Source organism: Acomys russatus, chromosome 23 (assembly GCF_903995435.1).
Source record: "Acomys russatus chromosome 23, mAcoRus1.1, whole genome shotgun sequence".
In the NCBI taxonomy this organism is placed as follows: domain Eukaryota; kingdom Metazoa; phylum Chordata; class Mammalia; order Rodentia; family Muridae; genus Acomys; species Acomys russatus.
Window position 1 is genome coordinate 8,905,068 of NC_067159.1, and position 13,133 is coordinate 8,918,200.

The 13,133-nt window shown below is 43.4% G+C and overlaps 1 protein-coding gene across 1 annotated transcript in view; it reads right to left on the bottom strand.

Moving 5' to 3' along the window:
* The window catches only part of Rap1a (RAP1A, member of RAS oncogene family), a 76,563-nt gene extending 64,075 nt beyond the window's left edge, over nucleotides 1–12,488 (bottom strand). The window contains exon 1 of the mRNA XM_051165849.1: nucleotides 12,367–12,488. The gene's annotated coding sequence lies outside the window, so the exon portion shown is untranslated. The remainder of the gene's footprint in view (nucleotides 1–12,366) is intronic.
* Nucleotides 12,489–13,133: the final 645 nt, after the last annotated feature.

The window sequence follows — 13,133 nt, forward strand, 5'->3', positions numbered from 1 at the left end:
GAAAAGCCATGGCGTGTGCAAAACGTGGTGAGCTGTTCATCTGGGAGGAAAATCCTGAGTGCAATCCAGATGACAGAGGCCTGCCTTGACATCTCAAAGGGAAGAAAAGACGAGACTGGGGCCATTTGCGTGATATTTTGTGTTAAGAATCCGTAGTCTCATGGGGTGGTGTGGCCTACCTTTCATCCCAGCACTTGGGAGGCAGAGGAAGCCAGGTCTCTGAGTTGCCTGCCAGCCTGGTCCAGAGAGTGAGTCCCAGGACAGCCAGCGCTACAGAGAGCCTGTCTAGCAGAACAAGAACAAAGCTCTGCGGTCTCTTCTGCTGAAGAACAGCTGTGACCAACAGGAGTCCAGCACCACTGCATGAAGCCTTTGCTCTACTGATGCTTAGCTGAAGCTGAGAAGTCAGCTGCATAAAGAAAAAGTCAGCATCATTGAAGCAAAATCTTCTGGAAAGTGTTTCCCCAGGTTCAACATACCGAAGCTACAGTCCAGAGTGGGGCAAGACTATACTTCCTGATGGCCACCAATATAACTAATGTGAAAGCGTTTCCCAGATGGTGCTGGTTCTGAAGGCATCACGGGGTCATGGAGAGCAGTTGAGGCATGGCACTGAAAAAAGAATCTTGGTAAAGGTGACACCTCAGATTGAAGAGAGCCCCACAAAAAAGTTAAGGCTGGAAAGCATGTAGCTCACTTGGAGTCCTGAAGAGCTCCCAGAAGAGGCTACTGATGAAGGGACAGGCCAGATGCGTGGGGGTGGGGTGGGGTGGGGGGGGATCCCAGGACCGTGAGAGCTCCACCAAAGACAGCAGCAGCCATGGAGTGGACCTGGCCATGATCCTAGGAAACAAGCTGTGTGTGCTACAGAGGAAGTAGCCAGAGAAATGGCCCAGGACCTCAGGAGCCCAGAGGACCACAAGTGGGTCCCAGATGACAAGTACTGAACTTTTTATACTGTTGGAGTTTGGTTCTGCTTTGATTTGATTATGACAATGCCTTGGATCTCCCCCCATAGGGAAGTATGCAACTCATTTTTAATTTTACAAGACCCCACATAAGACATTAGAATTTTAGAGATATAGAAATCTGACAGAAGAGAGGCTCTAGGTAATTTAGAGAGGCTTGGAACTTTAAAAAAATGTTATTTTAAAGAGATTACATTTTTAATGTGAATTCTTTTTTTCTTTTTGGCTTTTTAGTTTTTGGTTTTGAGACAGGGTTTCTCAATGTAGCTTTGGCTGCCCTGGACTCACTTTGTAGACCAGGCTGGGCCCAAACTCACAGAGCTCCATCTGCCTCTGCCTCTGAGTGCTGGGATTACAGGCATGCACCACCACACACAACTTTAATGTGAATTCTTAAATACTGTAGGACTTTCAAAAACTAGAATGTTTTATATCGTGTTAGTGATGTTAAAATGAAAACAAGAAAGAAAAGTTTATGGTTTAATGGTGGTATGTATAGGTGTCAGTTTAACAAAGAGTCAATTGTCCTTGTTGAGGGTGGTTTGTTGTTTTGCTAACTTGACACAAGCTAAAGTTCTCTAGAAGAGGAGCATTAATTAAGAAAATGCCCCAATCCAGGCTGTTTGTAGTTAAGTCTATAATACATTTTCTTGATTAATACTGGTGTAGGTGGGCTGATGTCACCCCTGGGCAGGTCCTGCGTTGTATAAGAAAGCAAACTAAGCAAGTCAGGAAGAGCCAGCCTGTGCTCCTCTGAGTTCCTCTGTGTCCTGTTTCAGTTCCTGCCTCCAGGTTTCTGCCCTGACTTCCTCCTGTGATGTAATGTGAGCTGAGAATTGTAAGACTAAATAAACCCTTTCCTCCCCAAACTGTGATGAAGTTTGTTACTTTATCTCAGCACTATCAAGCCAACTAAGACTACCAGTATCCACTGAGGAGACTTATTATGCAATTTAAGTGGAATGGTAAGAGGTCTACCAGCAAAAACAAAAATAAATAAATAAATAAAATAGTAGGTCCTTTCTAAGTCTCAAGGGCGTTACAATATTTATCAGTGGGTTCTAACCTTTCTATGAAAAAAAAAATCTCTCATTCTCCAGGAATTCTATTCCTTAAAGAGCTTTTTGTACCGAGTACATTGGTATTTTACTAGTCAGATTAAGTAAAGAATATCAGAATTCTCAAATTTTCAGACTTAAAAGGTAATGTAACTCAATGCTAGGTTCTCCCTATCATACACAAAAATGTCCCCCCAGACTGGGGAATCACACCCAGCATGCTCTCACATACTAGTGACACTTACTATGAGTTAATAAGTTACAGAAACCAGGTCAAAAGACTTGAGTCTACATTATTACTGGTTAAAGGAAAGACAGGCAGTAGCTTGCCTATATATTTCTATTGAGATCAGGCGCGCGCGCGCGCGCGCGCGCACACACACACACACACACACACACACACACACACGTACGTGTGCAAGCGCGCGCGCCGGGGGGCGGGGCGGACTTTTATTTTAGAGGTAGAACTGCTCCTGTGTCGCTATGTAGCCCCGGCTGGCCTAGAACTCACTATGTAGAGTAGGATGACCTTGAACTCTGAGCTCCTCCTGAATCTGTCTCCCAAGAATGAAATGAAAGGTGTGCACCACCACATCAAAACCATACCATTTTACTAGGCTTTCTGCAATTCTAAAAGTAGATCCCTGGGGAAGACAGTGTTGCTGGGGAGAAGGCTCAGTTGGGTAGGTCAGAGGACCTAAGTTAAATCTCAAAAACCTTATGAAGCTGGACTGGGCAAGGTGTCTCTGTAATCAATCCCAGCACATCTATGGAGGAAACAGGAGACTCCTCAAACTCAAATCACAGGCCAGCTAGCCTGACATATGAGGACCGGCACCAAAGGTTTTCCTCTGATCTCCTCCTCCACAAGTGAGCCATGGTTTTGTGTGTCAGTGCTCATAACCACACACACACACACACACACACTAGGTTAGGGGTAGTAAAAGAAAAGAAAATGCTGTTTACAGACTTGTTTTTAGCTAGTATTCTTAGTAACAGTGCCTTCAAGTCCAAGTGTTCCATACATTTATCCACACAGGGAAGTGAGCAGCACTATGCCTTCCCTGTCTATTTATCACAAAATCCAAACCATTCCCCACAGGACTGTGTGATTTGTTCCCTACCAGCCTCATTGCTTTGAAATTTTGGCATAAAAGGTTAGAGTCTTCCACAAACTTGTCACTTCATGTGAAAATAGCACAAACAAAGCAAATAAGCTACTGAGATGGGTGTGGTCAGTAGATTCACCTGAGCCCAGGAATTTGGTGCCAGCTTTGGCAACATAGCAAGACCCTATGATTTAATTGAATAATTTTAATAGTATATCCTGAACTGGTAGCTAATTGATCTAATAATTTATTTTTCTTGCCAAATACAAATAGGTTTCTAAGAATGTAAGCCACAGGAAAGAGGCCATAGATGGGGCAGCGCCAGGTGCCCCAATCCAGAAAGATCTTGCTCTCTTACCTATGGTTGGAGGGTGAACAGTCAGTCCTAAGAAAATTATCATAGTTCTGAATTCTGTTCAAACAGGCAAAACAAAAACAAAAACAAAAAACCCCAAAACCAACAACAACAACAAGTACAAAAAACTATTCATACAGACTCAACTTTTTCTTGCGTTCTGTGACAATAACGCAGCACTCTAAATCCCTGAGGTCTTCTGGTAAATGAAATACCATCTAGTTTGGTAGATCTGAAACTCTGCAGTCTCACATACAAGAAGTACTTGTAAAAAGCAACGGCCACAATCTCTAACACTGTTACTTGTTTATGAGTTGAAAGTATTTTTAAAGAGCCGTTTAAAGGGAAGAGAAGCGAGCAACGCTTCACCCTGGACTGAGTATGCAGCTCAGGGCAGAGCACCTGCCTGCCCACGCACAACCCAGGGTTCTGACTCCCAGCACTTTAAAGATTTCATTTTTGAATTTAGGCAATATTTGGTGTGGGGGAGGGGGAAACATTAAGAAAGAAATGAGAGCTAACTGGTTTAAAAATATAAACATCTTAAAACTTCAAGAGGGTTGTTCAGCTTTCAACTGTAACAGTGAGCAGCTAAACTCCAGTTCATATGAATTCACTTTTCAGCCAAGCTATCAAGTCACATCAACCTGCATATTTATTTTTCAGCCAAGTGGAAAGGACTAGAGTCAGGCATTAGAATGACCAAAACTGGCATCCAGAAGCTCATTAAAAAAAAAAAAAAAAAAAAAAAAAAAAAAAAAAAAAAAACAAGCAGACAGGAAACTTGAAGGGAGAATGGGAATACTCAGAGCTTTTCTAAAGGCCGGGTTGCCGCTGTTGTAGCTCCTCTCTTTCATTGCCATCAAGCTCTAGGCAAGCTCTAGGTAGTGTAGCACCTCTGCTCATGTAACTGATGCTTTTCAAGTCTAGTAGCATTTACAAGGAATTAAAAAAAAAAAAAAATCGGGGTGGGGCTCAGCAGCTAAGAGCACAGGCTGCTCTTTCAGGGGATGTGAGTTCAAGTCCCGGCACCCACACGGCAGCTTACAGCTATACACAACTCCAGTTCCAAAGGCTCTATTGCTGTCTTCTGGCTTCGTGGTGCACAGACAAGCATGCAAGCAAAACACCCATACATAAAGTAGTAGTAGTAATAATAATAATAACAACAACAACTCACCCATGGAAAAGATTTCACCTTACAGTGAACAGTTTTATAGTATCTCCAGAAAACCAAGTATAAAACTGAGACTTCCCAATTAACTAATTAAACTAAAAGCTCAAAACATTAAACTGATAACTTTTCTTCTCTTTCCCCCCACCTCCCCTTTTGGTTTTCCAGACAGGGTTTCTCTGTTTAAAAGAGCCCTGACTGTTCTGGATTCTGTAGACCAAGTTGGCCTCCAACTCACAGAGATCTGCCTGCCTCTGCCTCCTGAGTGCCGGGATTAAAGGATAAGCCACCATGCCTGTCTACTAAATAAAATTTCTGCAGCAAGCTGTTCATGTTTTAGAAAACAGAAATATTACTACTTGCCTGTGGCAAGAAAGCAATCGTTTAACTTTTTTTCTTAAAGTAGTAACAACCAAGACTAAGTTATTTCCTCTCAAAGGTAACCTAACTCCATCTAGCCTAGATCTTAAATTTAATACTATTTCTCTTGAATCCTTCAAACCCCACACACAGATTCTCACAGAACTGACTCCTGAGCAGCTCCCCTCGCCCTTCCTCTTGTCACTGAATACTCGGAGCTTGCCTTTCTGTTGTTGAATCACACGAGCTTCCTTGCCTCCCGTCTTTTCCCTTCTCAAGTCACCCTGACTCTAGAAGAGTCTCACTATGAAGCCCTTGCTGGCCTCAAACTAGCTATCTAGACCCAGCTGGTTTTGAACTCATAGAGGTCTGCCTGCGTCTGCCTCCCACATGCTGGCCTTAAAGGTGTGAGCCACTACACCCAGCAAAGGTTTGATTTTATGTGTACGAGTGTTTTGCCCACATATGTAAGCAAGCCACATACATGCAAGGCCCAGAAGCCAGAACAGGATGTTGGGTCCCTTGCACTAGAGTGACAGGAAATATGTGTTGCCCTATGGGTGTTGGGGACCAACCTGAGTCCTCTATAAACGTGCCAGTGCCCTTAATCACCAAGCATCTCTCCAGCCCCCATGTACCTTCCTTTCAATAAGTGTGTTTTATCAAGTAACAGTCTTCATTAAAACTTATCTCCAGAATCAGGTCTTCCCTTCTCAATCCAGCACTCAAGTGACCTTAAAAAAAAAAAAAAAAAAAAAAAAAATCTAACCCCATATGTCCTTATTTTTTCCACATTTTCCAACTACCGTACCAAGATCTATACCTCTGTCAAATTAACATCTCATCCTTCATCTTCTGAACTTTCTAACTTATCACAGAGAATGTCCACCACTCTCCCTCAAGTCATCTGTGTACTACAGTTCATTTGTATCTCTATTAATTCATGTAAACAGGAGCAAAAGTGAAGTACTTCCCCTTTCTGAGACTGCCTCCCAAATTAACAAAAATAGCTAGTTTTTGAAAATTAAATGCCTACTATAAGGCCAGAACACATTACTTCTAACCTTTTCAACAAACTTATGCTGAAGATACTACTATTATTACTGTCCTTTAAAAATAAGAAATCAAGATTTAGAAATACCAAATCAAGTTAGTAAGTTGCCTCAAAACAACCTCAACCCCCCTCTCTCTTACACACAGATACACCTCTTTATAAGAAAATAAACTTTCTCATATTTGTCATTTTAGAGAAGAAAACAACCCACAATGCTCAAATTGCAACTTAAACGTCTCCTGTCATAGATCACGTTCACCTAAAATATTTTTAAAGAAACTCACTGCAACTAACTTTTTCAAGAGAACCGCAAATTTCTTCTTGTACAAAATAATAGTGTTCCACATTCTTAATAATATGATGTCTTTACGATAACTATTAAGACTCTAGCAGGAATCTATCCCACTGGCAAGAACTGTAAAAACTAGCCTGCTCAATGCCACTGAAGGTGCAGCAAAACACCCATACAGGGCTACTATCCTCTGACCCTGAGATCCCATTTCTGCCTAATGACCATCCATAACTGCAGTTCCAGGGGATTTGACGTACTCCACCTGGCACTTGTTTGGTACACAGAAATACAAGTAGGCAAAACACCCATACACATAAAATAAAATAATAATTTAAAAATGCAAACTTAAAACATGGCTGAATGGGTCTGTTAATGAAACAATACAACACTTTTACCTTTGAACTGAAAGGATAGTTCCAAACACATCCAATAGGTTTGGACTAGATTATAAATTACATGAAATTCTGAAAGCAGTGCCAAATGTCAACTACTACAAGAATTAACATAGTATTTGCTGTCTTATGTTGCATAATATCACCAACTGTCTGGAACACAGTAACTTTATTTATAAATTAATTTTAAAATATCACTGAAAACACAGTGAATGAATGTGCTGCCTGGTCTACACATCTGGCAGTCTACAGTAAGAGACTCCCTACCACTCACTTGCAGCAGCACCAATGCCATCATGGTTTTGTCCGACAGTTACATCTAGTTCTCTGTGCCTCTGTGGTTTTGCCTTTGAAAGCTAAACCACAATCTTATTCGGAGCAAAATTATTTTTTTTCACATGCACAATAAGTTGATACATAGTAGCAGTGGGGAACCATGCACAAGGGGCTGAAGGATGGCCCAGTGGTTAAGAACACTGGCTTCTCTCCCAGGGGCTCCAGGTTCAATTCCTAGCACCCACATGGTGGCTTAAACCAGCTATAACTCCAGCACTAGGGATCAGACACCCTCTTCTGGCCTCCTTGGGAACCAGGCACACATGTGGCACACAACATACGCCGAGGCAAAAGCAGGTATACATAACAAAATTTAAAGGCCATAATAAATAGCATAGTTAATATATATTTGTGAGTTCAAAGTGAGGCCCTTTAAAGTGTTAACTAATTCAAATGTCTTTTACCAGTTATTTGTACATTAATATTCTTAGGAAATACGACTAAATTTTATTATGTCCTGAAACCAAACATACAACTTATATGCTTTAACTTTATTAACTTTGCCATCCCACACTTTGAATCAGTCTCTATCAATGTGAACTAAGTAAACTAAAGACACAGGACTGGCAAAATTAGAGTCCCTTACGGAGAGATTCTTTCAGATTTATCTATGGTAAATTGATATGCCCTACATAAGTTCTCTTTTAAAAAGTTATCACTTGTATCATAACGAAAGCATATTTCATAAAACAGTTAATCTCCCAGGTGTACATCAGGTACTTCTAAAAATAATACTAAAAGGACTATTTTTGTTCCTCTTATAAAAGTACAACATTTCTTATTTCAGTTTTACCTTAGCAATCACACAACTCCCCTTTTTAGACTGGTGCATGTGTGAGTGTGCGTTGTATCCCTTGCTCTGAAAGGCCTATTTTCAAGTAGAAATGAGAGCATGGCACAGTTCTTTGCTGAACTGCTTTGCTGATGAAGACAGAATAATGAATAAAGCGAACCTTATAGATTTAATACTCATCAGGAGCATTTAACTTTTAAACAAATTAACCAGTCATCTCAAAACTGTCCGCCCTGGGGAGGTAGGCCAAGATCACTTACTGCAAACTGACAACCACCAACTACAAAAAACTCAAAATGTAAATTATCTTAAGTGTATGAAATACTAAAAGGCACATAAAAATTATTACTTGCGGTATGTACATAATGACACACACACAAAGGATGCTTCAACTTCTCATTAACACGTAAAAGCTTAAATATTACTATTTAATGCTAGTATTTTCTACAAGATAAAAATCTACATTAAGCAGTGCAGTAATTCCATGACATTGAAATGGGCATAAAATAGTTAAACTAGCTATAACTTTTCACAAGTGATTAGCTTAATTTGAAAAGGAACATTAGGAGGAAGTTTATGTTCACAATTTTAAATGTACCAGAATAATAAGATATAAATGCTTTATACAAGTTATTGCTATTGACCATCTAAAATAAGAGCTGTTGGAGGCAAGAGCCTTGAAAACTGAGCTTTAGTGAACACCCCCTGGGTCTCTAGCACATGCCACAAAGTGCTAGATGCTTTCTGGGAACTCAGCTGTTCTCCCTCTACAGATGCCACAGCTTTGGCTCAGACCAAGTCAAGGCATCTAGACTCCAGAACCAGAAATGGTGAACAATTTTCTATGAAAACAAACTGGCATCATCCTCTTCATAAAACTAAATAAAGCAGGACTCAGTGGCACAGGCCTATAATCCCAGCACTCAAGGAGGCAGAGGCAGGCAGAACTCTGAGGCCAGCCTGGTCTACAAATCAAGTCCAGGACAAGGACTACTTGATGTAATTTACTGCCAAACATATTAAGATTCTAAAACATACAAAACATAAATTACAGAGGTCAGAAAAAAAAGAGAGAGAAAACTCCTTATAAGAAAAAGTAATAGGCTGGGCATGGTGGTGCATGCCTTTAATCTCAGCACTCGGGAGGCAGAGGCAGGCAGATCACTATGAGTTCGAGGCCAGCCTGGTCTACAAAGAGAGTCCAGGACAGCCAGGGATACACAGAGAAACCCTGTAAGAAAGAAAGAAAGAAAGAAAGAAAGAAAGAAAGAAAAAGTAATTTCCAGAGTGAACGATTAGATGCTTATTTTATATACGGCCATCAACCACCCATAAAATTCACAGTAACAGAAAACACTGGCAAGACTCAGAGTTGTTTCACTATTAGATTATAAAACATAGATGGATGTAAAAGCTTCCTGAGAGCAAAGGCCCTCTAACTCATCCTGGTATTCCCCAAAATTAGCAGTCTGTGGTTAAATGCTGAGGAGCAGGTGAGCTAAATTCAACCTGTCTAAAAGATCTCATTTGATAGCCAAAACAATTGTTAGTAACACCCACTTGTGTTTAAAAACCATGGCTGTTGAAACTAAGATGACCAATTCTTTGAAGGCAATTTAGACCAAAATTATATTAGTCTATTCATACAGCGACCCTTGTAGAAATAAATTACAAGAAAATATTCCAAAAGGAAAAAAAATGTTGCCTAGATTACTGTGAAATTTCATTGTTATTTTAATGAGGCGGGGAAGAGACTGCCAACAGAAAAATCGATTGTTTTATGCTAGCTGAAAGGTTAAATATGGAGGGCAGGGTGTAACTTGGTTAATGGGCACTTGCCTAGCAAGCACAAGGACCTAGGTCCAATCCCCATCACATTAAAACAAAACAGAATCTCCCAGATCCTATTCTTGCCTTGCCCAACATAAGCTTAATTCTACACAATAGTCCGAATGATGTTCATAAACTCGGGTCAGATAAAGCCTCTCTTCTACTCTAAGGGTTTCCTTAGAATTCGGAGGGTTCCCCATCGATCCCAGGCCTTCTAAGGAAGGGCCTCATTACTTCTCATCTCAAGTCCTCTTTCTCGCCCTCCTTACTTTTCTTAGACCACACTGGCCTCCTGGCTGTTCTCAAAAAGGCCAAGTACACTCCAGGGTCTAAGCCCCAGAAGGCCTTTCTTCTTGTGATCTTTTTGCACACACGGGGACACGCGTCCCTCCCTCCCTTCTTTCAGGCCTCTGCTACAGTCCCAGGTCGTCTCTCTAACCCTCACCAGTGCCCACCTGACGCTGCATTGATTTAGTTACGGTCTAGCCCTCCTGATTAAAGGGACAGCAGCAAAAACTTTGTTTTATCCACACAGCAGACATCCGATTAAATACTCACTGATTTAAGAGCCTGATTAGTCATGATTATGAGTTTAAGGAGCCAAAGGATTCTAAAGAGTATTGGTTTTTAAAGTGACTGCTGGTTAGGGCTGGGGCTAGCTCAGTGGCAAAGTGCCTGCTGACTCTGCTTGAGGCACTGGGTTAGTTCTCCCACGCTACAAACAAAATGACAACTAAAACATGGGTGCCCATCCACCCTGCGTCAAGCTGTGTTTTCTCCCCAGCAGCACATAAACCAGGCTTGGAAAGAACCACACACCCATCTGAGTACCCTGGAGGCGGGAAAGTTCAAGGTCTTCCTCAGCTCTATCACGGTGCTCCATGAGATTGGGGGTGGGGGGGGTGGGGCGGATCATAGTTACTGAGAACTTTGCCCCCTAAAACTGTCATCAATTTTAAACCTCTTAAACCTTGTACCCAAATCCTCAGAATGTAAGGTGAAGACACAATCACACCTGAAGACACACACACACACACACACACACACACACACACACACACAAAGTGTGCACTTTTGAAAAGTTATCATATGAAACTGAGTAATATTGGGATTTCGGTTCACTTTTAAAGTAAGAAGTGTATAGGGGTGGCTTAGAGGGGTCGAGAGGCAGAAGGTAAATGGTGTGCATAAATGCCTGTTTCCTTTTGTTTTTCCTGGGCAAAGAAAGAGTCCATATATCCCACCACATTCTCAAGGTATAAACGGCCCAGAAAAGGTTAAAAGTGACATTTTTGTAATGGTAGTGTAATGCGACATTTAACGTAACACTACCTCTCAAGGAGATATGAGGTGTATATCAGACACCGAATTATACTATTCAACAAATGCTGGCACACGTAAAATCCTTGCTAATGAACACAATAGTAAGAGAAGTCCAAGTGGCAAGGAAACTAAACGAGATTCACTGAAACACCACTAAAAATATCCCAGAATATAGATTTAATTCTGAAGCAAAGTGTTACAGAAAAGCATAAAGACAGACCTAATCTAGTACGTATTATATCAAAGTGTTGCAGAAACCAATTACATCAAAAGAAAAACTACCCATACTCACGGGAGGCATACCCACCCCCACACAATCTGACAGGAAACGCAAAGAAAGTTTCCAAATCCTGTTTCCAGCATCATCTCTTGTAACTGCCTGCTTCTAAAGGCAAACTACCCTGGTTAATTTTGAGGGTCGACACTTTGACTCTACTAAAAACGGAAAGGCAGAAGCTGCCTGCCACCCGAGCAGCAGCAAGCAGTGGCTGGTACCTGTAACGCTTGGCCTATTAACCTCCTGCCCTTCCATTGCATTTCTTACACAGTACTTCCTTCACAGCAACGACAAAAAAATGATTTTCCTTTCTCAACGGCAACACACTCACTGATCCTCATCGCTAGCTCTTTTTTCCAAGGGATGAAAGGTCCCCTAAACTCTAGTTTTCCATCCTGTGAGGGAATCTCGGATTATTGGGGGTGAGGGGGGTGTGTGTGTGTGACGGGGGAACAACTGTCCTTCCTCGCTCTTCTCACAACAGCAAATTACAAAACGCAGCTGAAGGCACTGTCCTTAACTTTCTGAGTTAAGGACACCAACCACACTCCCACCACCCCGACACTCCGCACACACCCTCGATGGAAGGGAGACAAGAATCACACCGTGGCCTCCTTCCTGACCAAATTCAGAGGAAGAAGCAACAGACCACAGAAGAGAGCAACGTAGCAAAGGCGAACACATGGCAAGCCGCAGAAGAAGACAAGAGGGCAGGGAGGGCGGGAACCCGGCTGGCGGCGGAGCGGGACGCCGAGGTGTCAGCGCCCGGCAGCCGGGGCAAAGGCCGCGCGGAGGACACCGCACCTCCCGGGACGCGGGGACGACACCTCGGAGCCGACGCGGACACGCGTCCCCTCTCGCCGCCGGTCGCGCAGGCCAGGCCGGGCCGCCACGGTCCGCGGGCGTGGCTGGCTCCGGCCTCCAGCCGCGGCCCCTCCCGCCCCGCCAGGCCCCCGGCCGCCGCCGCCCGGGACTCGGGTACGGCTAAGCAGCGGCCACCGAGGCGCGGCCAGCCCACGTCCCCGACTCGGCGCCCCGTACTCACCCCGCGGCCCGGCGCCTCCTCCACCTCCTCCTCCTCCCTCCTCTCCGCCGCGGCTGGGGCTCGAGCTCTACACGGCGGCGGGCAGGAGCGGCGGCCTCGGGAGCGGCGGCGGCGGCGGCGCCTCCGGAACGCGCACGCACGCAGCACGCATGCCCCGCCCCCACCCCGGGCCCCGCCTTCCCGGCCGCGTCCCCGGAATCTATTTAAAGGAAACGCGCTTCAAAAGGGTGGGGGCTGCAGAGGAATAGTGTGCAGACAGGAACTGGGGCCTCTCCTTTGAGGAGGTGGTTAAGGCCAAAACTGAAATGAGGAAGGAAAAAAAAAAAAAATCAGAAAGCAGAGAATTTTGAGCGGATGCAATCTTTGACAGTTGCTAGTTGAGTGCCTAATAGGTACTTGATGATGTTCCAGGCGTATACAGGGAAAGTCACTTTCTAGAGCTTTCATTCTCATGACCTAGGAAAGAGAACGCAAACAATAAACAAGTAGCAAAATTCACAGGTCACCAGGGAGAGCTTTGCACACCTTTGTTCATACCCAGCAAATGCAGAGGCTGGATGAGAGGAATAATCCTGGACTTAACCCAGAGAAGGGATGTGTCTGCCTTATTTCAGGAATTGGCAAAAGACAAGTGAAAGAATGGATGAGCAGACTCTATGGCCAAAGAGCGGAGTAGTGAGACTCCAAGATTATGTACAGATGGCCAGACCCTGAGGAGCCTGGGGGCCATTGTAACGGCAGCAGGAGTCCCTGAGGAGAGGGTGGGC